The 25,218-nt window shown below is 37.0% G+C and overlaps 1 protein-coding gene across 1 annotated transcript in view; it reads left to right on the forward strand.

The window, feature by feature from the left end:
* The first annotated feature begins 357 nt into the window (after positions 1-357).
* Positions 358-25,218, forward strand: part of LOC106672227 (probable multidrug resistance-associated protein lethal(2)03659) — a 59,385-nt gene continuing 34,524 nt past the window's right edge. The window contains exon 1 of the mRNA XM_014403482.2: positions 358-461. The gene's annotated coding sequence lies outside the window, so the exon portion shown is untranslated. The remainder of the gene's footprint in view (positions 462-25,218) is intronic.

Here is a 25,218-nt window from a genome sequence, read left to right on the forward strand (position 1 = left end):
TAAAATTCTTGCTTTTTGTTGGAAATTGTTATCCCCCCCAAAATAGTACTTTTTAGTATAAAACATTTAAATGGTAGTTTAGTAGTTTCCTTTTTTCATTGGTTGATCGGGTATAAGCAGATAGAGGCAGGAACATAGATCTACACACTAAAGGGGGCGTGAAACCGAAACCTGATGGACCTAAATAGTTTAAAAAAATATCAAAATTATAGGAAACGACACTGATAGATAGAGTGTTTAAGTTAAAAAAAGACGGATTGTTTTGAATAATGGCGGTAGGATCGATACCCCCTGGCACGGGGTGGCCACGGCGTCCCCACCTCGTCGAACAGCTGATCGAGCGAGCGCGGAGCGGGCCGAGGCCGGCTGCCCAGTGCCGTTGTCGCCAGTTACGCGAAACGTACCGCCGTCGGCCGTTCAACCGACGAAGACGTCGCCGGGTCTCGCTTTTCATCACCGAGGTGAGTGTCATTTACGCTCGTCCGTCTTAAAACGTTGAACGGAGGGCGGTAACGCCGCCCCCGGGGACATACGACGTCACGTCTTCCCTCGGCTGATGCCCGCTTTACACGCTTCTCTTTTATGAAATATTTTCGTTTTAGAAACGACAAACATTCCCAATCCATGTTCGTATATTTTAATTGACATACATAAGACAATTCAAATCTTCCTTCTATTTATACTTTCACCAGTAATCTTAACTGACATATTTTTAACAAAGAATTAATACTTTATAGAATCATGTTTTGTACTGCCACCAAATGAGCTTAAAAGAACATTGCGAAGTTAGTTTTACGAACCCCTGAGTACAAAATCGAACGATGGCGGTTCATCTTCCTATCACCTATGGTTATCGGAGTTTTAACAAATCTGAAAAATGCTCAGAAAGGTGGAAAACCGAAGTACTCGGTTTTCTGTAAATGTCAGTGAAACGGGGTTAACCAGCGTCGCAGATACTAGTTCTTTTGCACACGTTTGATAACAACAAAACTTGTCGAATTTGTCTACGTTTTATTTACATAGTCTTGCATGTTGCTCGAAGTGCATGATGAGAGATGCCGGTGATTGTAGTTTCTTTGTAGTTACTAGTTAGGGCAGTGGGACGAACATTGATAGAGGGTGGTATCGAAGTTCATCCTTCTTATCCATTTCTCCGGATTGTACGGACATTTCTATCCAAACCAGACGTTATATGTTGTATGTCTGCTCGCCTCCTAATAATACACAAATCATTATTTATATAACTTATATCGATTGAGTAGCGGAACTACGAACTTTTCATTACAAGTCATTCACCTCGTCTGCAAGCATGTTCTACTAAATGTGCCGGTTGTTGTAGTTCTATTGTTTAGCTTGGGCAGTGAACCGAAATGTTGATATAAAATGGAACTACAGTTCAATTTCCTTCTCATTTTCTCCGGATTGTACGAACATTTTTATCCAAAGTTTACTTATAATGCATGAATCATTATTAGTTTATATAACGTTTATCGTTAATAGCGGAACTACGGATTTTTCTGCACTTGTCTTTAAAAGCCTTCTCTTTGTTTAACAGCATACGCCATAAAAGGTGTTGGTTGTTGTAATTTTATTGTAGTTTAGTTTGAGCAGTGAACCGAACTGTTAATATAAAACGGAACTAGTTCAACCTTATCATTTTCTCCGGATTGTACGAACATTTTTATCCAAAATTTCCTAATGTATGAATCATTGTTATTTTGTATATCTATATCAATTTATTGGCGGAACTACGAACTTTTCTGCACTTTTGTTTACAAGCATCCTCAATTAAAGGTGCCGGTTGTTGTAGTTCTATTGTAGTTTAGTTACCGAACTGTTAATATAAAACGGAACTACAGTTCAGCCTCATTCTCATTTTCTCCATTTTATTTTTCAATTTAGTAGAGAAACTGATCTTTTCGACCTTTTCTGTACCAGTCATGTGTATGGTTTGTCTGCTCGCTATAAAAGGTGCCGGTTGTTGTAGTTCTATTGCAGTTCGGGCAATGGACTGAACTGTTGATATAAATTGGAACTGCATTTCTTATTCCTTGTCATTTTTAACGGATTGTACCAACATTTCTACCTATACTTTCCTAATAATCTATGAAACATTATTAACTTACGTTTTTCTCGATTTATTAGCAAAACTACGATCTTTTCGACTGCACTTTTCTTAACTAAATATGTTTAGTTTGCATGTACCACGGTGCAGGTTGTTGGAGTTCCAGTGTAAACAAACAGAAAGTTGAGAAGAGAGTCACCTTCTTAACTTTCGGTTGTTTTTAGTTTAGTTTAGGGACTGGACCAAATATTGATAACATAGAACTATCATTTTTTTTCTGCTTGTCATTTTCTATGGTTTGTTCTAATATTTCTACTCGAAACTTTCCCAATATTCTTTGAAGAATTATCAGTTTATAAAAAAGTGACGTAAAAGTATTGGCGGAACTACGACCTTTTCTGCATTTTTCTTTACGAGTGATATCCATAGTTTGTCTGCTTGCGCTGTAAAAGGTGCCGGTTGTGGTTCTATTGCAGTTTGGGCAATGGAGCGAACTGTTGATATAAATTGGAACTGAATTTCTTATTCTTGCATTTTTAACGAATTTCTACCTAAACTTTCCTAATAGTCCATGAAACATTAATAATTTATTTTAAAAAAATTCAATTTAATCGTGGAACTATGTTCACGTTTTTCACCTTTTCTGCACTTTTCTGTACCAGTCAGGTACATTGTCTGCTTGCGCTATGAACGGTGCCGGTTGTTGTAGTTCTATTGTAGTTTGGGCAATGGACCGAACTGTTTTTATAAACTGGAAAACTTGAACTACAGTTATTTTTACTTTTCTTTCCTCATTGTACGAATATTTCTATTTAAATTTTTGTAATAATCAATTAATAAATATTACTTTGCAAAGAATTGATCGATTTATTAGCGGAACTACGATTTGTTTCACTTTTCTTTACAAGTCATGTACTTGGTTTTCAAGCGTTATAAAAGGTGCCGGTTGCTGTAGTTCTGTTGTTGTTTGGGCAGAGGAACCGTACTTCCGCTTTTTAATTTCGCTGTAATTGTACAAACATTTATAACCAAACATTCCCAATAATCCAAGAATCATTATTACTTTATAAAACATTTATCGATTTGGTTATGGACTTTTGACCTCGGCTTTTTCTACATTATATTTACTCTGTATATTACCTGATGCGCACCGTAAAAAATGCAGGTGATTGTAGTTTTTTGAATTTTGGGTAGTGGACCGAACTGAACATACAAAATGGAACCGTAGGTCCTCCTTTTAATTTCTCAGGATTTTACTATCATTTCTATCTAAAGTTTCCTTATAATGCATTAATTTTATTAGTTTATAAAAATATATCGGTTATGTAGTGTAACTACGATCTTTTCTACCTTTTCTGTATTTTTTCTTTACCAGTCATGTACAAAGTTTGTCTGCTCGTGCTATGAAAGTTGCTAGGTGTTGTAGTTCTATTGTAGTTTGATCAGTGGGCTGAACCATCGATAAAAGAAAATGGAACTGCATTTCTTATTCCTTGTCATTTTTAACGGATTGTACGAACATTTCTACCTAAACTTTCCTAATAATTAATGAAACATTAATAATTTATAATAGAAAATTGAATTTAGTCGTAGAAATACGATTTTTTTTACCTTTGCCTGTACCAGTCATGTATATTGTCTGCTTGCGCTATGATTATGGATGTTGTAGTTCTAGTGAAGTTTAGAGAGTGGACCAAATATTGATAAAATAGAACTACAGTTTTTTTTCTACTGGTCATTTTCTCTGGATTGCACTCACATTTCTATTCAAACTTTTTCAGTTATCCATGAAAAATTATTAGATTATAAAAATGATCGATTTAGTGGAGGAACAAGTATCTTTTCTACATTTTTTGGCCTTTTCACATTCACAGTTTGCCTGCATACGACTTGAAGGATGACATTTGTCGTAGTTCTATTGCAGTTTGGACCGAACTACAGTTTTTATTCCTTTTCTTAACTCCAGATTGTACAAATATTTCTATGCAAACCTTTTAGAGTTATTTTATAACAATTTATCGTTTTAGTTGTGGAACTACGATCTTTTCTGCATTTTTCTTTACTGTTCATGTTCATGGTTTGTTTCCATGCACACTGAAAGGTGCCAGTTGTAATTGTCTTGTAGTTTGGGCATTGATCATCTAATCAAAACTTTCCTATTAATTTAGTGACGGATTCACTACTTTTCGACCATTTCTCGGTAATATATTTTTTTTTTTGCAATGGGCTCTAAAAATCTGCTTTTGCCAAAATCAATCTATCCTGCAAGCTTACATGGTTGAAATGTGATAGAATATTGAACTATAATATTAACTTTGAAAGTTCCGTTCAATATTGTTTAACAGCAAACCATATTTCGACTGGTACAATTTTTGTTGTGTTTGTTTTTCTACCAAACTTTGGTAGAAAACGGAACCTCAGTTCTGTCAGTTTATACTGATTGTACGGATATTTTCTAATAATCCGTGATAAATTATTAGTTCATCTGATGGATAAAGTAATTAATATTTTTCTAATATAAATAGAACCTATATTAAACAGTATTTTTGTCTTTTTCAATTAGTTTACACTCACCGGTTTTTGATTGTTGTTATTAAAATTTTGAGAGTACCTCTTGAGATCTGTGGGTGATAAACCTGTAATTTGATCGTCAACGATCATTTTGGTTTGCCTATTCTATCTTGGTTATTATTGGAATTATTAAAGTACGCCGAAAACGTTTTTTCACGAAAAAGTGCCTTTGTTAAATAATTTCATTCTCATTCCTAAAGTTCACAATCGTTCCAACCACAATCCTCTTACAGCCCATCATTCTTCTTCCTTCATTGCCCAAAATCCTTTTAAAGCGCTTAACGCCCATCCTAGATACTCATAAAATTATTCCTTCTATCGTTGTCATCATTCCATGATTCAATTAGGTTTCATAGTTGTCGATACTGTCCTGTGCTCTAGAGAATAAGGAGTATTGCTTGGGTGCTTCCTAGATATATATGGTCTGCATCAACACAGGCTTTTAATATGGTCTGGCACTCGGGCATGCTTTGTAAACTTAAGTGCTTCCTACTCCCTCCTTTATCCTGAAATCCTATCTAATCCACACTGCTTTAGAGTGAGGTGCGGCAAAGGAGTTCTCAGAGGCAGCTACAGCCGGTGTCCCGCAAGGAGCATTCTTGGTCCCATCCTTAATATAATTTATAATCTGATCTACCTATACGTCCTAATACCATCATTACCACCTAAGCAGAGGATTCTGCAAGTTCACCCTCTAATTTGTACCTCCAATATTAAAGAACACCTTGAGCTTAGCTTTTGGTGCAAAAAATAGAGGACAAAACTGAATGAAGAGAAATGTCCTCAGCGTTCACACTGAGAAAATGATCTTGCCCTCCATTGTACATCGAACAACAGGTAGATACCGACTTCCAGTCAAATCAAATACTTAGGACTGTACTTAGCGAGCACACTGACATGGAATCCCCACACAAAACTTAAGAGACAAAAACTCAACAGAAGACTTGGACAACTAAAAAAATACTTCTAGGACCAACATCTTACTTGACCATCAAAACAAAACTAACGTTATCCGAGACTTTACTGCGACCAGTTTGGACTGTTCTGTCAAGCCATCTAACATCCAATGCATACGATCCTTCGAATCAAAGGTTCTCAGAAAAACCGTTAAAGTTCCTTACTACATCTCTAACCTATCCACAACGACCTAGACATTCCTTTAACTGATCCGTTCCCGATTCCAAAATTCTCACACCAACCTCTCGATCATAGTTCTACTGCTCGAGCCTTCTCTACACATTCCCAGTCAGAGGACCCGCCTCGTCGCGTTAATCGGCGTTGGCCTCGACACCTCCTTGTCCCTTAATCCTTCACACTGAGTATTAATTGCCTGGTTTCTCCTGGCATGTGTCCTCTAGGTGCAACGCTGGCCTTAGTGTTAGTGTTAGACCGTGTGAAAAAAAGTGATCTTATTTGCGTACCAATGTGGTTTTATTGGTCATCGGTATTTTCCGGAGAATAGCTCGCATGTTTGGACGTGTAAGAACTTAAAGCTGTGTTTCGATCTTAAGTTACTTTAACCATGTAATTAATTATTAGTGGAATACACTAGAATTGGTAGGTACACCAATATCATTCAGTAGTCAAGAGGTATCCCTGAAAAAAATCCTCAGAAGCATTAAAGCATTAACGTGTAAAAAATCACATCAAAATCTGCAAAACCTGGGAAAACGCTACATCCTGGTGATATGAGTACCAGGACACAAAGGAATTTCGGGTAACGAAATGGCAGTCAAACTTACAAGTTGAGGATCTGCAAGATCCTATGTAGGCCCTGAACTTATTCTTGGGAAAACAAAAACATATATAGAGTAACATCCAAAATGGACCTAAAAACGTCAAAAGGTGGAGTGGATAAACTCTAGATTTGCTAGGCCCAGTAAGCTTATGGCATGTGTATTCCAGGTGAAGCGTTGGCTTTACTGTAATGCTGTAACCACGTGAAAAAAAGTTTTGTGGTCACATTTGTAATGCAAATAGAGTACCAATAAAAAGATGGCATAGGTTTAAAGAACAAAATTCATAGAAAGATACGCTTAAAATGAGACTAGTCCGTTATTTTCAAGTATTCAATTCCTTAATTCTGGCATTTTGAGGAAATAACTAACGACGGGATTTACCTCGAGTCATTGAACTTATACGAAGCCACTATTGATTTGAAATTAATAAATAAGTCGTTCGTCTTCGACCTTGATTTAATTTTAAAAAAGAACTGCTCTTGGGATCAGGTATTTCTTAATTGGACAATCTAACCAGTTTTATATTTGCAAATATATTTTCTCATCCAGAACCATCGAATGATACAATTTGACATTTTCATAATCGATGGCTCCTCTTCAAATTTAAACACACTCAGAACAATTAATTAATTTTCATTATCTAAAACAACAGCTTTTTTTCACCCTACATGACTGGCACTTTGTACACTCTCCTAGTTAGTGTTTATCTTTGACAATTTTTTAAACAACTTGCTCACGATTATACATGAAAGGTATTCAAAACTTTTCCCATAAAACATTTAGTCAATTTTCCGTTGAACGTTTAACGTTCTAAGTAGAGTTTAATTTGAAATCGATATCATGGCGTTTTAAAGACGAACTATCTCGTCTAAAGAGATATGTAATTGAGCTTTGTTTGACCTGGATATTAACTCGACTGTATATCCAATGAAAACGGATTCACGATTTAGAAAACGCAATATCAAAAGCCTGCGCTACCGATTTTTTTATGGTTTACACGATACTAGACGACGATGATGATTAGGAAAATACCTCGGTATTTTAAGCTGAAAGGCCAATAACGCTTGAGCCTTAGCAAATCTTAAAAGAGGTTACACCCAAAAAATCTTCATAAGATCTAAGCAGCCATTAAAGCATTAACTGATCAACATATAAAAAAAAACATAAATTAATCAGTGATTGCATGCAAAATCTCCAAAACCTGGGACATCCTGATGGATACCAGGACACAAAGTAAATTTTGGGTAACGAAAAGGCAGACAAACTGGCAAGGTGAGGACATTTAGCGCCTGAACTTATACTTGGGATGACAAAAACAAGCATAGAATCCTCTATTTTCCGAATGGATTAAAAAAATGGATAAAAGGAGAAGTGTATAAACTTTAGAGGTGTTAGGCATAGTATGCTTATGTTAAATGAACCCTTACCAAAACTGGTAAACTTATTGATACAGCTAGTTAAGTCAATGGCATCTGAGAAAAAAAAATCTACAAAACGTGGTTATATTCATTGATGATCCCATTTGAAGGTTATTCATGAGGAGGAAGAAACAGCCACCTACGCCATCTTCAAATGTCAAGTAACTGCTCAAAGGTTGCTACAAACCCCAGGGAATTGTAGCAACGGCAGTCGTTGACCTTACACTTCTAAAGAGAAGGATCGAGTCAATTGAATTGAACTGAGATCTAGGAAAAGTACAATAAGCCAGAATGTTACAATGCTCAGGGGGACATACAAACCCCACTATATTACATCATCATCAATACGGTACTTAACACGGTAGTCAATCTATCTCAATGAGGTCTCAAAAGCCAACTAGGCCTACTAGGTTTTCCTAGATGTAATAACTTATTAAATTTTATGTATAGGTTAAGTCTTTTGTAGGGAATGCTGGAGCAGGTGTTCCCCAGGCTACGCGCTGGCTCCAACACTATTTAAAATCTTTCTAAACGCCCTTAAAGACATCGAATCGTATTTGGACTTAACACTGTTTGCACATCACTCTTTTACGAACCATTTACCGAGTTCTTATTGAATTTGGCCTGATAGCAGAAAAATAGAAGCTATTTGTTTCTTGGCGTGACCCATCAATAGGATTATGTGAAGATTGGTCGTCTTATGATCTCGGATCAATCATGGCACAGACTGCCTTCCTTAAGTTAAAATTATCATAGACCTATGTTTTGAAAGAAAAGGACTTACTGAAGCCATAGTCTATGTTCTTATGTTGTAAATACGGAATAAGGATGCCATTATTATTAATGCTGTTATTAATTGTTAAAATCATTATTTTTATTGGTAGACTGTGGTAATTTAATAGTGACCGTAAGCACCTTTTATTCTGTAAGTAGTTCAAACTCGTCGGAAGGTTGAAAGAAAGCCAGTCTGATAAGTTGACACAGTCGGTTGAATCCAAGGGCTTTTAAAAGATATTTCCTACTTTATGGCCTGTTGACTTGTTTGTAACAAGATATAAATGTCAATTTTTTGCTTGTTGAGACTCGATTTTTACCAATTTATTAGCACATTTTTTAACAGTTTTCTGGAAGTGCATAAAAGCTGGGTATATAAAATAATGATTGAAAACAGATGTATCATCCGCTAAGATAAGGTTTGATGGGGAAATTTAATAGGAGTAAGATAAAATTTAATAAGCGCTTCCTTATTTTGACCTTGATATTTATACAACTGTTATAATTTATACCAGTATGATTTTAAAAATTTTGTACATACTGGTCGTTTACTAGTTCCAACCCTATCTATAACACCTTGTGATAGTCAAAAAGAGGGGTGCAAGTGGAAAACAAAACTGAACGAGGAAAATACGCTCAGAACATATTTACATTAAAAAAACATGTGTTCCACTGTATATCAGCAAATAGATGCAGACATAAAAGCAAATTAGGTACACAGGTAAATATCTAGTCATCAGGCGTAGAATCCGCTGCTCGTCCATTGGAACCGAACTAAGACGGCCGTTCAACAGCCGAACTATTTGACCAAACGGACGACCGGCAATATAGCCGAACGCCGTCGTCCACTGTAGCCGATTTTCGTCAGTTCACGACACAGCCCAAATGGATGTAGAAGATTTGTTCCTGCTCGAAAATTCTTAGTTTACATACAAATGGAATGAAAGAAATAAACAAAAATATTTCTAAAGCTATCCTTGACCACAGCTTACTCTGGACATCTCTCCGATGATAGAGTGGATCACGCATGTCCCAAGAGCCTGCTCCTCAACCGCACTTATCAATTTTTCGCAATCCATCGAAATGAAAACGAAACGAAAAGGTAAGCAAAAAACAAAGAACGGCGTTAAACAATGTTGAGGGTTTGATGTCACGTGGTTGACAGTTGAAGTCGAAGTAACAATTTGAATAGGACTGGAAAATCCAACTTTATTTGGATCGGAAAGTGCTTCGGCCGTACACGGCCCAACACGACCGAACGAATTGGTTCTAATGGACGCGTGATCATTCGTTTCTTCGCTTTTGGATCATCCGGCCCTATTCGGCCGAAAACGGCTCCAGTGGACGGCCTACCTAAAACCTTTATGGTATAACTTATACATACCTTATACCATTTCAACATGGTATGGTATGGTAATAAGGATACTAGGAAGCGGGGTTTGTGCTCCCAGGCACTGCAGCCTTCTGGCCTATTGTACCTTACTAGTTCCTTAGATCAGTGCAATAGACTCAATCCTTCTCCTTAGAAGTATCAGGTCTGACTGTCGCTGCTACAATTTCATTCCCTAGGTTTTTTTTTTTGTATGTTAGGTTAAATTGAGGCGTTGCACCGCATTCGAAGATGATATTCGTGGCTGTTTCCTCCTCATTGCATAATCTGCAGATAGGATGTTTTCTGAGATGCTAGTGACCTGTTAATAGTCCTATCACTCCTCTGAGTCTAGCCCTCTCCAACCGCCGCAGTTAGTTTGCCAGTCTTGGTGAGGGTTGTTTTAACATAAGTTTACTGTTTACACTTCTCCTTTTGTTTTGTTTGGAAACATTCTGTGATGGAGGATTCTATATTTGTTTTTGTTATCCCAAGGATAGGTTTGGGGCCTATTTATGGTCTTACGGATCCTCCTCTCGCCAGTCCGTCGGCTTTCTCATTACCCAAAATTCCTCTATGCCCTGGCACCCAAGATATCATCACGTTGTTGAGTTTCCCAGGTTTTGGAGATTTTGGATGTATTCACTGTCTAATTTTGAGGTTATTCTTTTACATGCTAATGCTTTAATTGAGGCTCAGATCTTGTGAGGACTTTTTGCCAGTGTAACCTCTTTTAAAATTTCCCAGAGCACAAGCATTGATGGCATGTATTTCTGCTTGAAAGACCGAAGTGTATTTCCCTAATGAGTTTGATTGCTCTTGTTTTGGGCTTGTACAGAAAATGCCCGATCCGGTTCCTTCGTTTGTTTTGGAGCCATCTGTATACCATATCATTGTATGATCATTTATCATCATCATTTATAGTCCGTTGAGACTTACGTTATAAAGAATGTTTCCGGAATCATATAGTCAGTCCCCATTTCTAAGAATGGGTGTCTGATTTTGTTAATTATGGTTGTATGCCCGAATTGTTTAGGTCCTATCCAATTTGATTGTTTCTTTAGCCTAAATGAGCTTTTCCTAGCCTCTCCTTGTATAAATATTTCCAGCGGAGGTGGGTTTAGTAGAGTTTCTAGAGGGTTTGTACGGGTTGTTCTCATTGCCCCTGTGATACATAGGTTTGCTAGTCTTTGTATGCTGCCTAATGTTTGGGTAGCAACTTTTTGATGAGCTTTGTTCCACCAGATTAATGATCCATAGGTTATTCTGGGTCTTATTACTGCCGTGTATGGCCAATAGGCCATTTTCGGTTTAAATCCCCAAGATTTGCCTAGGGTTCTTCTTGCGGTCATTAGCGATATTTTACTTTTTGCTGTAGTATGTTGCAGTTGAGAGTTCCAGGTTAATTTCCTATGAATAATTATTCCTAGGTATTTAATCTCATTTTTTAGTTGCAGCATTTCGTTATAGAAACGTAAGCTTTGCATTTTTATATTTCTTTTATTGGTGAAAGCAAGTAGGGTGGTTTTTGAGAGGTTTGTTTTATGTCCCCGTTTTGAACACCATTGTTCCACCGTACAATTTCAACATACTCGCAGCATAGCGCAATTCTTTCACCTAAATCGAATCCTATTCAGGCCATCTGTAGTCCGAGATCACGAGGTTATCATGGTGCTAATGAAAACAACACTGAACGAGGATAACTGGACATAGCGCAAAAAACCTCGCTCCACTGGATTACAACAACAACAACAAAGTGTTACCAACATCAACTAAAGCATAGAACTATACCTGGCAGACGTGGTATCCTTAAACAAGAATTAACAGCGTTCTGTCGATCCATATCAATGTCCAGCTTATCCAAACTATCCAATCAAAAGTTCTCCGATAAATTGGCAAAGTTCCTTTTGTTAGTGAATTGATCCCTTACTTACTGATGAAACTTTAGCATATACATAGCATACAATCCTTCTAATCACAAGATCTCGGAGATCACATAGAATTTTCACAAACCATTTTCGATCTATCAGACCCCAACCATCAAGGCTTCTTTACACATCCCATCAACCTCGCCATAAACTGATGACTTAGAGAGCTCGATGGATTCACACTGAGTTCCAGTTAACTTGTGTCTCGGTGGCAGTTCTGACCATATCGTTATTGTTCCGGCCGGTTGAAAATTTGTAGTATCTTACTTCACTAATGTGGATAATGCAACGGAACAATGGGGCGTCCCACCACAATATCCATCAGGATAGTGCATCAGAATTGTCAACTAGGTAACCTCACTCCACAACAACCTGAATTATTCAACGAATCGATCCGTTCTCGCTTCTTAAAGTTCCATCTAGACCTTTCGATATTATAATTTGGTGGTTTAATCAGTCAGACGCGTTATGCCATTTCTGCTAGGGTCATAAGCTGGGTGAGGCAAAATTCCTTTATTCCTTGCACTCTTCTGAAAACGGCGAAAAGCCGAGTCTGGCAGGCCAAACCAGCAAGGAGAGGCTGCCGAAAATGATCGGTAACGACCAAATTAGAGATTCAATGGTCCCCCCCCCCCGACCATAAAGAGAAATTTCACAACTTTCTATCAATTCTCTCCCAATTCCTTCAACTTCGCCATATACGATGAACTCGGGACCTCGGTTGGCAATGAACTCCTATTGAGGGCAAGTAACATCTCACAACTTTAGATCTGTTCTACCCTATCTGATAAGGTTTTCTTTACACCACCCCATCCGTTTTAACGTCAAATTCACCATAACCGACGACCTTGAGACTTCTCAATGGATTCACACTGATAGGCAGCTCACATGTGTACTCCGGCTACCAATCTGGCCATATATTTCGAGCGGTTGAGAATAACAATACGAACGCATTAGTAATATGTTACTTCCAATGTGGACATACGGAGCAGAACGGGTTTCGCCAATCCGTACCAATATCCAGCACATCCCATCTTACCTATCCTCAGTCGAATTGTCAACCTCCAAACTAACCATCACAATGGCTGAACCGTCAATCTGTCGATCCAGTGCAACCATCCAGCTGAAACCCAGGCTGCACTCCCATAATAAACACCGTCCACAGACTATCACTTCACCGAACCTAAATGGACCACACTGAGAGCCCCTCACAGGGCAGTTGTCTTTAATTAATGTAAACGTACTACCCGATTCTGTTTGGGTTTTTACATATTTATTATACAAAAAAATGTTTTCTTGTCATTTTATTGTATACCTGGGAGCTTATGAAACCCATTTCAGAATAAAGCAGGAGCAAAGATTTAACAAAAGATCCTTGGACGGTCCTTAATAAAAAGAAAAGACGTCTCGCGGAGTTTTCGCATCACATGCTGTTCGTTACTGGTTTTTTTTGGCACCGGATGCCTTGATCTCCCACTCCTTTCGACACGGTCCAACTTAATTTATATTTAGTACAGAAGGAAGTCGACTGACGATTTGTACTTGGAGGTACTCCGACTGGCCTTGAAACGGAATAGAAATAATTGGATTGTGAGCAGCAACATTTTTTCAGGTCATTAGTCTAGGTGTTACAAGGGATCCCATGTCATTTTCTGACCTTGCCCAGGTTAATGTTCCAACATTAACGGAATGATTCTTAAGTCCCACGTGTTTCATCAATGCCGTAGGATGGACCTTGATTATCTTGCGTACTGCTTGATTAGTTAAAAAATTTCTAGGATTTAAAACAGCGTACTTCCTTGAAGTACGCATTTTAATAGTGCATTTGTATATTTTGCCTGGTTAATTAAAACATCCAGTTTTAACAACTGTATATGTTTTGAAGCATTTGGAATCAATTTAAGATATATTTATTTTGCATATTTGTGCATATATTGCCATAAATGCATATTTTTGCATAAGTGGATTGTAATTGCATATTTTTTACATATCGGCATTTGGCACGTCAAAATTTAATGTTTCTGAGCAGGAAAAAAAAAAATTCTCCGTGTTACGGGCTCCCATTCTTCCGTGTCCACATAACGAACGAGTTTGTGTTTGTTGGTTTGATGCTCCACCGCTTTCCGCGTACTTTCGGTAGCCTTTTGCTTCTCTTGAAATAAATGTAAAATTTTTGTGTTTGTACCACAGTAAATGTTCTTTTGGAATAGTTTAATTGGATTCATGGATACATTACGACCTCAGTTCTCCCATTTCCCTACCATCTTCAGCTTTACCCAGTTTCTCATTTGTGTGTTATGAACTGACTACTCTTAAAATGCCGAAAGTCACCGCAAAGACGACAGATCTTGTTCAAAAGTATGTGCGTGAGTTTTCAAGTGACTTTTAAGGGCTATGCAGACATTTTGTACTGTGTTTGTTGTGATAAACCTGTATCAACGGCTATACGTTTTTTGGTAACACATCACATAAAGACAGCAAACACAAAGAAAACAAAGGTAGAAGGTTAAGTTTCAACAAACTTTTGTGACACAACCTGCCACAAGTGCTGGGTCTAGAAAGTCCGGTTTCGATACCGATTTATGTCGTGCTTTAGTTAGAGCTGACATACCCTACTAAGCCACCTTGAATTTTTTTTTTTTTGAGAAATACACAGGGAAAACCATTCCCTACGATACCGGGATTTTATATACAATGAAACACTATAAAATCAGAGACTTAATCGAAAATGGACCGATCTGGGTCTTGATGGATGAGGACGGATTTTTTAAATTTAATTTTTTTTTAATGCGTTTTTCTTTTTTAATATTCGCCATGTGTTCCTATTGCCACTGTTTCTCTTTTCAATACAATTATGTGGTTTAATCTGAGGTTTCCTTATTTCTTTCCCATGGTAGTTTTCGCATATTTTCAGTTTTAAATTGCATTTTTTACCAAATATATTTACATATATATGTGCATATTTGCCTGTTTTTATTAAACACGCAAATCACAGCCCTATATATTAAGAAATACTGCGAAAAAAGTATCTGTCGTATTTACATCACTCTAAGGTTGTCTAAAGAAAGAGTAAAATTTAACTTCTTATCCTTTGTATCACATAACAGATTTTAGAACGACGATAAAGTTTGATTCTTGAGGAAGCCTGTTTGTGATACTGTTTCTTTTTGTTTAAAGTCTTTTGTCTAGAAAACGTTTAGTCACATTTTTTGCTAGATTAGATAAAAATATAATTAAATTAAACTTCCACCAAGACTCTGCTCTTAGCAGAAACTCAATTTCTGAAGTTACGAGATAAATTTCTTTGAACATTTTTTAAAGGATGTAATTTCAGTTTGTAATGCAATAGAATATAGATGCGATATCAAAATTCCATAGATTTGTTTAACTCTTAATTATTGATTGTATATGTGTCGTTCGTGTTAGCAGTCTTTTTTAAGGAAACTGCTCAATGATATCAACCTTTAAAAACCAGGTGAACGCCTTATAAATAATAAACAAAGGATCTGGATCGCGGTTGTGAAAAGGCAATTTAATTTTTACTAAGCCTTCGGCCTATTTTAACTTTTAAATACTCGGGGAATCTCCTGTCACTCATTTACCTATCTGGGCGTCCCAATTTCGTCCTATGGTAAATTTACAAAAGCAGTTGAGAATTTTAAAACCAAAAGCAAACCCATGGGATTCAAAAGTATATTTGTCCAACACTGATAAACACAGAGTCGCTATACTCTTGTGGTTTTTGGGGTATTCCGTACGAACGGGAAATTGACAAGGCGCAACAAATAATTTGTCAAATTACTTATTCAGGTCTGCTGGATCTTATGTGAGATTGGAGACAGGTGCACCACATGCTACCTTGATATTTAAACGTATGATAACTATTTGGCTAAAACTACTCCCACGTCATGATTGTATCCAGACACGTTATTTTATATATAACACAAATGACCACTTTAACTGATGTCGGGTCCTGAGAAACTGTTTGATAACCATCCGAGCAGAGGATGTTTCGGAAATCCAAAATCACAATTAATCATTAGGGAAAACCTCAGCAATCACTATTTATCTCTGAATGTGTAATATGGCGTATAAAGCAATTTAACCGATCATTTCAGGAAATTAAACTCAATTTGGACGAAAAGAAGAATATTTGTTACAAAATCACATATGTACATATTATTCGGTTGATGAACTTCGTCTTATAAATGAAGAGCCTCCCGCACTGTAGATCAGTAAAATAAAAATGCAATTTTATCCTGAAAAAAGTACCTTACGATAATATTGCTATATTGTCATTTCTAATCTATTATTTAATCTCGTTACTAGATAAATATCGAAAATCTTTGAAAAAGTAATAAATGACAAATCACACCACATTTCAATGATGTCATATTCGATGAACAACATGGCTTCACCAAATATAAATCCACTTTAAGTAACTTACTATCATTCCAATATGATGTTGCTACATGCTTTCGAAGACCAGAAGCAAGTAGACGTGGTATATACAGACTTCTCAAAAGCTTTTTGACAAGATTAGCCATCGTATTTTACTCCAAAAGTTGAATGGAATTGGTGTTCATGGCCATTTACCGAATTGGATAAGCCGTTACTTAAATAATAGAATCCAATATGTTACCATTAATGATACCCCATCCAATCCCATTGTGGTCACATCTGGTGTTCCCCAAGGAGGACATTTATCACCTCTATTATTTAATATATAAATGACGTTAAATCATGTTTTAAAAATTGTAAATTTAATCTATTTGCAGATGATCTTAAATTGTACAGAACTATAGATTGTCCAACCGACTGTGATATCCAAACAGAATTAAATAGCATAGTGACGTGGTGCTCAGTAAACTGGCTAGAACTTAATATTGCAAAATGTATGCCCTCTAATCTGTGATTATAAGATCTGTGATATTAAACTTTCTTCACTAGACTCCATAAAGGACCTAGGGGTAATTTTTGATTTTAAGTTAACGTTCCTTGAATATGTAGAATGTGTACAAAACAAAAGCTCAATTAAGGTATTGTTTGAGATAAAAAATATTAAAAAAACGAGCGGGATTCGAACCCACGAACCTCGGCTAAATACGCCGTTGCTCTACCACATGACTTCACATCCGAGACACTAATCCGAGAGTCGTGGGTTCGAATCCCGCGCGTGACACTGACTTTTTTATCTCAATAAATACCTTATATAAAGATTAATTAATTGAAAAATATAAATAACATTAATGTCATTAAAAACCTTTATTTCGCTTTGGTCAGGTCCCAGTTATAGAATAACTCACCTGCTTGGTCACCCTACTACAGTAATCATGTATTTACATTAGAAAAAGTGCAAAACAAATTTTTAAGATTCTTTGGATTCAAACTACAAATACGTTTATAACAAGATGACCAAAACATTCAACTGACATCCGAATTAGGTATAAATTCACTAGAATGTAGAAGATCAATGTCTGATGCGCTAATATTGTTCAAAATAATTAACAATATAATTAAATACCCCTCTCTACTAGAAGAGATAAAATTTCATGTACCTGCCTATAGAAATAGACAAACAGAGTTGTTTTATACAGCACATCATAAAAACAATTATGGTAAAAATTCTCCCCTGGAGAGGGCTTATAAAATACTAAAATGTACAAAATACCAACTAGAAATATTTTACCAGACACAAAACTGTTTTAAAAAAGAATTATTCTCAATTCTAAACCTCTGAAGGAAATCATGTAATATTCAGGTCTGATTAAACTATTGATAATGTATTTGTTATATTTGTAAATGCCTCTATTACGAGGTCAATTTTTGTTGTAAATTGAAAAAAAAGAAATTCCTTACTTAGATTTTCAAATTGACCCTAATGTTCAATTCACTTGTGAAATTTTTGGTAAATATTTTATGTTGCTTTACTGTTAAAGACGGTTAGTTGAAGATTTTTTTAAAAGGGGTTTTTGAGTGGTTGATGCAGAAGACAATTCTTTCACTGCGACCTAAACTGTGGAACCCCTAAGCTTATAGCCATACCTTGGAAAGTGCGATGTTCCTTATAAATCCATTTTATTTCATGGCCCGATTGACCAATTAACTTCTTTCAATTAATTAATCTTTATTTAAGGTATTGATTGAAATGAAAAAGTTAGGGTCACGAGCGAGATTCGAACCCACATCCTTCGGCTCAATACGCCGCTGCTCTAACCACTTGAGCTATCGTGACTTCGATCCACTTATATTTCGTTCCTTATAAAACAGCAGTTTCCTTGGTGCTTCTTCATGGATCTCTTTGGGTATGAGAAATGCCCTACCGAAATGGCTGTACCGTAAGGCTAAAGCTGTGCATTCGCAAAAGATATGAGCCGATTTTCTGGTACCTCCTGACATCTTAAGGTGATAAGAGGCCAGTAATTCTCCTTAAATCATATCTGCTGAGAAAGAGATCTTAGGCGTTCCGTTTTTGAGATATTTATAAATATCTTCGCCTCACATCTGGAGTGTTTGTCCAGTATTTGTGTTTTTCTTTTTCAATCCATTTTTCCAACTCATACACTCCGGAGTACTTAGGTTTGTTCTGGCCCCATGAGTGAGATGGTTGCCCCCTTTTATTTTTTTGGCTGGCATCCTGTTTATCTTCTATGCGTTCATGTCCGGTAACCACTTTAAGGTAATATTGTTTTGCTTTCCCAGAGTCATTGGCAGTTTAAGCACTCCCGGACAAGTCTGGAGTTGAAAGCAACGTGCCTTTATGGCTGCCTGGTTGTCAGAGAATATATGTATCATCTATAAACCTTTCATATATATATATCTTTATTAACTCCTCTGCACGAAGTTGTATTGCTTTGACTTCAGCTTGGAAAATCGTTGGGGTTAGTCCAAGCTGCTTCACTTATACGTTAGATGAAGATATTTAATTTTTTAAGGGTTTCAAACATTATTTTAGAGAGAAAAAAATTGTAGTCTGCAATAATTTGTTTTTAACTCTATGTAAATTAATATTTAAAAAATTAAATAGGAAATTGTAAGAAACCAATCTCATTTTCAAATTTTGGAAACAATCGAATTTTTGTACAAATAAAAAGAATTCGTTCAAGCTTTCGACCTATTTTAAGGTCATTATCAGGGCAAAGCAATCTTAAATATATCTACAAACTGACGTAATTAAGTTTTTAACAGATAAATTTTTTTTTGAAAAATGACACTCCAACATTGCCAAGGACTGTAAACTTGGCATTTCAGGTTACGCATTGGCACGTAAGAATCATGCCAGGTTACAGTCCTTGGCGTACCAGGGCACAAGGGCAGAGTGGCGACGAAAATGCCGATAAATTGGTCAAGGAAAATTCAATGAGGACACCTATTAGCCCTAAACCCTTTTGTGGTTTCCAAAACTGCCAAAAACGCGGCTCCATTAGATAATGGATTAAAAAATAAGTCCTCCGCTCAATGGGAATGTTGCCTAGGACAGAGGCATGCGAACAAATTTATGGAAGGACCATCGCAGAAACAGCAGAACTATTAAATCTAGGACTAGAATAATATTTAGACTGCTAACTGGACACTGTAGATTCCGGAGGTATACGTGTAGACTCGGAGTGGCAGAAACAAGCCTGTGCAGATATTTCCAAGAAGAAGAAACAGCGGAATACATCCCCTGTTGGTGCGAAGGACTATATAGGCTGAGATTCCTTATCCTGGGAGAGGAAAAGCCAGGGCCTGAAGGATAAACATGGGAGATTTTGAAAATGCTTTGGAGGCTGGTAAAAAGCCTCAAGCTTTACAAGACCAGGTGAGATCTAGAACAAAAATGGAGATGCACAATAGACCAGTACTGGTCGAGGTGCACGGGTCCTAAAGAGGCCGGATCTTAAATAATATAATCTAATGTACAGTACTGGCAGTGTTGGGACAGAGTCGTTCTTCAAAGTAATCCGAAATCGTCTATTAAAAACTCAATTATGTCAATTTGTAGACATATTTAAGGTTGTTATGCCCCTGACCTTAAGATGGATCGGAAGGTTGGCAGTAACAATTGAATTTGCTTTTTCATCAAGGCTCCAGACAATTCGTGAGTAAAAGAGTGGTCGAAACATCGACCCTTAAAAATACAAATTTTGTAAAATTTGTCCAATGAGCTGGATTTTTCATTTAGGCCCAACATTCTTGGCTTCATTCATCGATTTCTTTGCCGAACTGGATGAGAGGATTTGAAAACATTTTCGGCGAAAAAAAACCAGGCTGTACAACGATAAATTCCATCCTCGTGTTATCTAAGTCAGACAAAATTTATTTATACACTTGAAACATTCATCGTCATTGTTTCTACTTGAAAAAAGTTATTGACGGATTTCCTATTTTTTCTGGTGTTCTGATAAGAAAAACAGACATCGGAATCTTCTGCATTCGCCGTTATCGCCAGCCTTCAATCGGAAGGTCGGGAATTAACAATAAACTCAATTATTTATAAATTTCAGCATAAAATGCCCACGTCGATAATCGGGAGTTGTCGCAAAGAACTATTTTTTCAAAGATAAAAACACAGTTAGTAGTGATTAATTAGAAATAACGTAATTCTATTTCAAGTGTCATTTATCGTACCTAAAATTAAAATTCATTTAGTCAATTGCCCATTAGATAAGTGTTCTGTTACCGACACCACTCCATTTTTTTAATTTACAATATCAACCCAGTTAAATGACGAGTGCCGTTTATATAACGTTATTAAAATTGTTGTTTTGAACGAAAATATAGTTTTTTTAATCAGTATTTTACAACAAAAAAAAGTGAGATTTCTTTGCGATCTGCGGGGTGATGAACCTGTAAAATCACCTACCGGGTGTGGCCTTCAAAACCCCTAATCTTTGTTCTTACTTTTCCAACTTCGCCAAGGGTCGGATTAGTGCCTTGTAGGAGCGGGATTGATTGATAGATCGTTTTGTTTAATGGTCTCTGACCTACCATACACACTTAACGTGAGAAAATGCGGTCACCCATCCAAGTATTAACTACGCTCGATGCTTTTTAAATTCGGTGATCGGACGAGAACCGGTGTTCGGCATGGTTTGGACGTTGGCAGGGGATTGCCACAGGGCAATGTGCTAAGACCAATACTGCACCTCCTCTACACCTCAGACATCCCAACTACACCTTCTACCTTCATTCTCCTTTGCGGACGGGCTCACCCTGATCCTGCAATTGCCTCGGAGGAGCACCAGGCTGTCCAACTAAGAGCCGAATGGAATCAACTTGGGAGGATAAAGATTAACGAAAACAAAAGCTGCTTAACTTCGGTGATCGGACGAGAAGCGGTGTGTTTAGCAAGGTTAGACGTCGGCAGAGGAGTTCCACAGGGCAATAGACGTTGAACAATACCGTACCTCCTTTACACCTCAGACATCCCAACTACACCCTCTATACTCCTTCATCCTTTGCGGACGGGCTCTGACCCCGATCCTGCAATTACCTCGGAGGAGCGAGCACCAGGCACATGTCCAACTAAGAGCCGAATGGAATCAACGTCGGAGGATGAAGATTAACGAAAACAAATGCACCCCCACTAACCAAGAAGAAGCAAAACCCCTCACAATATTCCTGAGACTAAAACCGACTTCCTATGGTACTTTGGGACCTTGACGCACGTTTAACACAAGGCAGTCATTCGCCCTATCACTTTCGTGGAAAAAAAATCCCTGGAACTTGAAGTTTTGGGAGAGAAGGGATGTAAAGTAGAAACTGGGTTTGGAAACACGTGTCAGAGATGCCTAGCGATGTAAACAACGAATTAAGAATCTCAAAAAAAGTTAGAAAAATCTAAATTAAAAGAAATGCCAGGTTAAGGATGCTTTTTAAAGTGCAAACGAGGAATATTGCCAGGGTGAAGTGGATAAGGTCTTATCGTTGTATTAAAAAAAAGAGGATGAAAAAGAGGATTCGTCATAAAATGGTCCAACCTAAGTGGAAAATATAGAAGAAACCTTTGTCTGGTGGGCTTAGTTACCAATACAATGCACGTATTTAGTTTTCAATTTTTGCTTTGTGTTTCTTATATAATAGCAATATTCATTTTCTTTGTAATAAAGACTATTGTTATTTATCGATTTGGGACAAATGAAGCTACAATGTCTTAAGCTAATAAAGCGAGTAAACTCTTTACTATAGTTTTATAATAATAATATAAGGGATAACAATTGTTATAGTTATGTTTGCATGAGTAACAGGAGAACATTGTACTTTTTTCATATCGAATGTTTCTGATTTGATGTCTTCTAGGTGATGAACTAGGATGGTTAACAGCTTGCCAAGCGTTATCTTGTGTTTTTCGCTGCCTTTGGACCAATTTTTGGTCAAGGTTGACCACCGTTGATCGACCCCGAACCGTTATTTCTAGGTCGGCCGTGTAAACGAAGATCGCCGATTTTGTGGGTGATTCGACTCGTCTCGTCTGTCAATCCATCGATCCGTGATAATTCGTCCGTCCATAGGACAAACTTATAAATCGTGGATCGACTTCGCATGTCAGGTCAAACTGGGGGTTAACAGGCCCTGGGAGCTACGAGTTCTCGGCTTGATTCGCTGAATTGAACTGTGGACGTATTATTCGATCGTCTACAATGACCTAATAAATGTGCAGCACCAGTTGTCAGACGCGCTTCAGCCATCCGCCACCAACTCTCTGGGTCTGTTGCTAATTTTTACATTATAGCGTTACTTTAACGGTTTTGATCTATTGGAACGAAATTATGGGATGGATATAACCAGGGGCCAGGCAAAGAAAACACTGATGATAAGTCAAAAACAATCGAAAACGATCAACCAACAGGTTCATTATTAATTATTATTTGTAAACGATGGATGTTTTCTTTACCACAAAACACACCCAACTACATTTTGTATCTTGATACCAGACGGTATCCTATTTTTATGCACATATTGTTAAATAAAAATTACACTAGAAAAGTACTTAGCTTGAATCACACTTAACTTAAAAACTAACTAAAAACATAATGAAAAATAAATTATTTTGATTTCAAGAAATGAGCGCAAAATTAGCGAGAAATTTAATTTAAACCCTAGAGAAATGTAAGTAAAGAACAAACTATTGTGGATAAACTTGTAGATTGGATAAAGAATGGTTATAGTTTGCAGTTTTTGATTAAAAAAAAGAGCCAATCGACATTTTTTCTTGCACACAAAGTTGTCAACTGCGAGTCGGGGCTAGCATATTACTTACATAATAGTAATAAACTTTATTTTATGTCTATAATGTTTAATAAATAAAATATAAATAAAACGGGGATCGAAAATGGGAGGTTGTGGCATGGGCGATCGAAATCACGGTAGCTCAAGTGGTAGAGCAGCGGCGTATTTAGCCGAAAATCATGGGTACGAAACCCGCCTGTGACACAGATTTTTCATTTCGAAAAAATGTGTATAATTAATTGAGTATAATGTTTAAAACCAGAGAGGAGTTTGTGGGATTGAATTGTACGATTAATAGCAAAGAAAAACAGGAGCTGTGTTCCTTATGTAATTTAGGGGAGGTTGAGAAGGTTTTCCACTGTGTGTTTGTTTGTGTGTGTGTGTGTGTGTGTGTGTGTGTGTGTGTGTGTGTGTGTGTGTGTGTGTGTGTGTGTGTGTGTGTGTGTGTGTTTGTCCAATAATAAAGAAATACAGAAGAATGCGGCTTAAAAAAGAATGCTTAAATTATCTTGAATTTATGGCTTATGAAAAAGAAAATTGGAAAAATTTGCTTGCACATGTATCACACTCACTAAGGTGTAGGAGAGCATTAGTTGTAGAAACGTCTGTTTCTTAGTGATCTGTTGTTTCATAATTTGTTGAAGTCGTGAGGTGCGATGAAGAATGTGGCAGTTTAGAGAAACACCTTTTTCATTTTTTTTTGCCGACATTTCGACCTTTATTCGAGTCATCTTCAGGGCATAAGGTGTGGTGCTATTCCTGTGGTGTCGTATTGGTTTTGTGTGACAGTGTTGTGACCCCATTCTTGACCGCTCGTCACGACTTAAACAAATTTTGAAAGAACAGGTCAGTAAGAAACACACGTTTCTACCCGAGAACACAACTAACATGGGTTTTTACAAACATATCACCATCAAACATCAAAACACCACAACACTTTCACACAAAACCATTACGACACCACACTTTATGCCCTGAAGATGACCCGAATAAAGGTCGACACGTCAACAAACAAAAAAATGAAAAGGTGTTTTTCTAAACAGCCTCATTCTTGACCGCTCCTCACAACTTCAAAACTTCAACAAATTTAGTTTTAGAATACAATTACTAAAATGAAATGATTTAATTAAATTTCGCAAAATATAACATATTTTTTATTTATTTAAATTTAAGTTTATTTTTATTCGTTATATTTTATATTTATTGAAAAAATGCCTTGGCGTAGCATAAATTTATCTATTTGATTTTTCAATGGTATCTGTCTGAATGGTTTATTATTGTTATGGTTGAATATATTTATTTGTATATAATAATCTTGCATGATATTTACATTAGTTTTAATTTTTGAACAAAGTTATTAAAATAAAATTTGGCCTTTTGGCTAAGATCAAAGTGTAGTAAAGTGTATGAGTCAAGAGATGAACTTAATTCAACTTGAATAAAGGGTTCCAAAACAAGAACATAGCTATCATGTCAGGTAGCCAAGCAGCCATCAAAGCACTAAGCTACATCTAAACATCGCTAGTTCAAATATGGTGTTGAACTGCAAATACCAAATTAAGCATATTAAGTATGCAGAACTAAGTCAGCATCTGATGGGTCTCAGGACATGTGGGAGTAGAAGGCGACGAGAAAGCTGCTATACCGTTGATAGGACTCGAACCCATCTGTGGCATAGGAACCCACTCTATTAATGAGTACCTCAGGCAGAAAGACGAAAAGAAAATGAGGGAACAATGGAACTTTAATTGGGCACAAACAAACCAAGAACCTCCCAACGAATTTAGAAAGGAAAGAAGTAACAGAATGTATCAAAGGAAGCAGGAAAAAACTGCGAATAACAGGACACTGCGAACTAAACAGACATTTAAAGAAGATTGGAATAATGCAAGACGGCATATGCAGATTGTGCAAAGAAGCAGAGGCGGCACCAACTCACCTATTAACAAACTGTAGTGCTACACTTGCCCGCAGAAGGAAGTGTTTTGGGACAATGTGACCGTAGAAGAAATTCAACCGCTGAAACCAGGCCTACTAATCAAGTTGATGATATAGGACTCCCCGGTGTGCTTTAAGCACAGAACGGGGGATACAACAGCTCTTAAAGGGCGCAGTGTATCACTCACGATTAATGCACCTACAT

This window comes from Cimex lectularius, unplaced genomic scaffold (genome assembly GCF_000648675.2).
Source record: "Cimex lectularius strain Harlan isolate CLEC.00 unplaced genomic scaffold, Clec_2.1 scaffold17, whole genome shotgun sequence".
Classification (NCBI taxonomy): Eukaryota; Metazoa; Arthropoda; class Insecta; order Hemiptera; family Cimicidae; genus Cimex; species Cimex lectularius.